Source organism: Orbicella franksi, chromosome 6 (assembly GCF_964199315.1).
Source record: "Orbicella franksi chromosome 6, jaOrbFran1.1, whole genome shotgun sequence".
Classification (NCBI taxonomy): Eukaryota; Metazoa; Cnidaria; class Anthozoa; order Scleractinia; family Merulinidae; genus Orbicella; species Orbicella franksi.
In genome coordinates, this window is record NC_138150.1 from 18,075,353 (window position 1) to 18,080,352 (window position 5,000).

Consider the following 5,000-nt stretch of genomic DNA (forward strand, 5'->3'; position numbering starts at 1 on the left):
ACTAGCCACCCCTACGTAACTTTCTTCACGAAACGAATTCCTGAAATACAACCTCCCCCGGGGAGAATTTGTCTCTTTTTAGGTTTTCAATCCTGGTGTCGTTGGTCTGTATTTCCGATCCCGCTCTTATGGTAAATGTTATGGAAGAAAATCCCTATTGTACATTTAAAATATGGTAAATTGGCTAAATAGGCTCATTTTGCAATCCTATAACAAAGCCTCTCGTTATCAAATCGTGATTCGTTTGTATTTATTTACCCTGGCTACCAGAGTTTTTTTCCCTCCGTGCATGTTTTCTAGGATGAAGCGAAATCTTCCGAAGGCGTCGATTTAAGGGTTATTCGCTTTTGATTTCTATGAGACAATAACTGTTTCGGCTTCGTCAACGTTCACCCTATTCAGTGAAATTTCGAGCTTATTAAAAGTTGTAAGTGTCGGTGTCATGTAGATCACTAAAAAGATTCGACCTTCAGTGAAAACGTTAACCTTACCTACCTTGTTTAGATCGTAATTTTTTTCACACTCTGGTGCAGTTCTATGCATCTGGGTGGATTTGTCAGATATGTATGTGTTCAGTTATTTGTTTCTGATGTAGTTAATTACATTTGCGCGGTAAAATTCCCTAACGGCAACCCTGACACACCCTCGTCAGCGTAATTATTTATCGTGCAAAGAGTTTGATTATTGCTCACCAGCTCAATTTGCCATTGAAGATAGCCAGCCGGTCTAGCTAAATTGATGGCCCAAGAAAACTCCGATGAAGACTGTGTATAAGGATTTAATATATCATTCTGTATCGTCTGTGACTTACAAAAGTATTGATTTAAGCATTGTTTTTACGGATCAGTGCTGTAACATTTCCCGCCAGAGGGCAATCCCTAGCGTCGCGGGTAACAGAGCCCCATCTTACCGGCTCGAGTGGCCGATCACAGCGCAGGACTTGGTTGATATTGCCCGCTCGCGGAGCTAACCATAATTGTGGAGGTGACATGTTGAACAATAGTATCGACAGGCTATCGAACATAAACAATAAAATTGTGGTTTATTGAGCAAGCATGAGGGAAAGATATCAAGATATCAAGACTTATATCCAGCCATCTTAGTCAATAAGGATTACAACATAATATTGTGGAAAATTGAGGGCAACTCCGAGCAGGCAAGATATATATAGCCCCATCTTGCCGGCTCGTGGCCTATCACAGCGTAGGACTTGGTTGATATTGCCCGCTCGCAAAGCTAACCATAATTGTGGAGGTGACATGTTAAACATAGTGTCAGGCTATTGAACTCTGCATAACAAAGCCTAGTTCAGGATATCAGGAAACAAATTTTCTAGGTCACGCAGATAGTTTTACTAAATGAAAAAATCAATCAAGGGTATTTTCCGTCGGTCTTTCCGTTTAGCAGTGCTCCTTTCTAAAATATACATATGTACATATCCAATATCTAAAAGTTGCGTAATCAGAGATTAGTGGGGTGCGTTCGATACCCGGGTGGGGACCCCGGGGATGGGAACGAAGGGGGCACTCTAAAAATTTCTCGATTGGGTGAGTAACTGGGGCAAATTTGAACTCTCTTGATTTTAATTAACCCTCGCCAATAGAATTCGTGACTGATAGAAGTGTGAATGACGATTAAAAGATGGTTGCGTTTTCTTGAAGAATGCCACCGAAACTTACACAAAAGCAATTTTGTTTTCTTGATTTCTCTCTATGGTTCAGTGAGGATGCTGTGGGTGATGGAATGAATATTCCTGAAATCCTTTCGCAGTTTCTTGTGTCAAGTTTTCATTAACCCACGGAACTTGTCTTTCTTTCACAAAAGACATCAATTTTTCAAGGATTTTAGGAATTCAATCATGGACTGAGTATTGTGAATATTAAGTATCTTTCGTGAACAAAACACCATTGACAATCGACATGTACTGATCCAGGACTGATTCATCTCGACACCAGTTAATCGTAGTATCGTTAACCATTAGAATATACAGTTTCTGAACAGAGCGGCTTGATTGGAAATTTATTTGCAATTTAGTGGGGTAGACTTTTGAAAACGTCCGCCAATAGGCCACGTTCGATATATCAATATTCTAACATGGCTCCGAGGCTTTCAGGACAAATTTCTATATTTGGTGGTGTTTTCTTTGTATCCAAGTCTCTTTTGGGCATTGAGTAGTCTGCTGAATAGGCGGATTAGCGGAGTAGACAGCGAAGCGTGATACTTGAGCGCGGAGCGCGACCACGAGCGCGAAGTGCTAGTCGAAAACAAAAAATCTTTACTCTTTCTCGGCGCTCGTGTATCGCGTTTCGCTCTCTGCCCCACGAATCCGCTTATTCAAGAGATTATCAAAGTAAGGGAGTGAATCGCCCGTATAGGCCTTATACCCAAGGTAATCCCTCTTAAGTTATTTTTAGACATGGTACCCAGGTATTTCGAGGATATTACCCGCGCGATGCGTGGAAAGCCCAAGCGACTTTTTCGAAACTACCAGAGACGGAATGGCGGGAAATCAGTGGGGAAAAGTCATTTACTTTTTTTTTCAAAAGACGTTCCATAGCAGGGATGTTTTCTGCACTTCTGGCCTTCTTTTTTTCGGTTGTGCTTTCGTTGCCGTTTACTGGGTTTTAGGGAGTTTAACAAGCAAACCACGACGGCAACGGCAACAAGTACAATGGCTGTGTAAGCGTGCGTTATACAATTAATTTTCTTTGTTCATTTCTTTGCCGTTCTTTACAAAACAACAACGTGAAATAACCACATTCTGCATATTTGAGAGAACGTGAACTTCGACGGCCAACTTTTAAAATTTCTTTTTCGAATTTTGACGCTGTCTTACATATTCTGTTTGAGATGTTTTTCACAGTGATAGACAAACTGAATGAATCTAAATTAAATTCTCGCGAGATTCGCAGGTTGAATATAATGTAAAGTCGTTTTTTCAATTAATCGACGTCATCTTTGGCGTTGTAGTCGTTGTTGCTTCAACAGCGAGTTTCTTTCTGCACTTTCGACCATCGGTTTGTTAGGTTGATTTGTGTTTGGATGGCCTATTGAGAGAAGTTTTTTCCTGTTCATAAAGGGTGCCATTAATCGAGTCCCTTATTCTCCCTTAACGTTTGACATGACTGAAGGAATCGGCGCGTTTACACGACATTGCAATCACTATTGTTTATGTCTACCTAGACACGTTTAGAATTAATATCACTTAGTTTCTGGTAATGGAACGAATTGAAAACTTTCCACGTTAACTTTGTAGTAGATATCAGGGCACGAATCTACTTGGATGCAAATTAATCCCTTCACCCTTCCCTTCTTTGCACTATTTTCTCCCTGTCCCCTGAGGAAAGTCTGAAAAGTTGTACACTGGTTGGTTAGTTGGGCTCAGAGTTTTACGGCAAATTAAAGAGGCCTCAACGCAATTCGTGAAAGGACCGTGCACAGGGCAGCAAAGAAAGGCGGCCTCTAGAAGAAAATCCTCAGTTTCCTAGAAAATTCCAAAAGCACTGACAGCTATGAACTGAAAGATATTAACTTGTATTTTTTTTGTGTGTCAACGAACTCGTGTCAGTGAATTCTTGACAAATCTTAACGACAAACACAATAAAAACGGGGAGAAAGAGTTTGTTTATCTGTGCTGCACATAAAGAGTACTGACTTCATCATCGCAAAAAAATGTTTTTTCTTGCTTATTCTCGACATCTACCCCCAGGGGGGACTCCCAATAAAGTCAAGGCAGGGGTGGATCCAGGATTTTTTGTAGGAGGGGTGCACCACCACAAAGGAATGGGGTAACTGACTGGTGAGGTAAAGGAATTTAAAAGCGAATACGGAGAAGGCTTCATCTCAGGGGGGTGCGCACCCCCCGTACCCACCCCCTGCACCCCCGCTCGATCCGCCCCTGTAAGGGTAAGAACATAGCAACTCGAGCAACTCTTACACTTGTACTCTCCAAACTCCCGCATGCTTGCGCAACTCGATAGCCGTAAGGTAAGTTTGAACTAATTCCTAATTAAAGAGAATGGACCAGTAGCAAGTCAAATGAAAGGCGATCAATTCTTTTAGCCAGAACTGCCAAATTTGAAAGAATAGAAAAGGATGTTTATCTCAAATAAAGTGTTACACTGTCGATTTATCACCGTTTGAATCTAAATGAGTTACCTGACCGAAACTGTTGCACAGGATATAGATAAAGGAAAGAGGGGCACGTACAAAGGTAATCAGCGCGCGCTCGAAGGAAAGCGTCAGTGTTTTTCGATATTTTAAGACGTCAACATGCGCACAAAAAGCAAAACTGACAGTGAATTTTCTCGCGTTCCCTTCTGTGAAATTTCGTAAAATCTGGCAGACTGGTAGTAAATATTTCACTTAAGCATCACCCAACTAGTGGACTAATGCAAATCCTGCATTTTAATTGGCTACGCTACTAGAGGACTATTAGTAATAGTCCTCGAATAGCGAAATTAGCGCAATCGAGCGTGACGCTTTCTTTCGTTTTATTCCCAAATAGATATTTCTTCAACTTGCATTTGCCAACTTTATTATCGCGTTTTCTGTCCTACTAGTTGGCACTTCGCTCTCAAGGGCCACGGGTCAATAGCCCATTCGGCTTCGCCTCATGGGCTACGGGTCTAAGCTCGTTTTTCAGGGAATTTATAAGACTATTTTTTTTCGCAGCGGTAAAAGACATAAATTTGCAAAACTCGAAAAAACTTCTGTACAAACCCTACTTTTTCCTCTTTAAAATTCGTATCCCGCAGAATGCAATGTGCTGTGAAATTTTTGGAAGATTTCACCGGAGGAAATTCAAGAAAATCACGGGTAAAGCTATAAAATAATTTAAAAAACACATTTGTTTGGGCATTTATAATTCAAGACTACAACCCTAAATTTTAAGAGAGAGGATAGTACATGCTTATTACATGTAGTAAGTTTGAGAGGACTGGGTGTAAAAACGAATGCAGAAACAGTATTCAAAACATGACACTTCCGCGCACAACGCC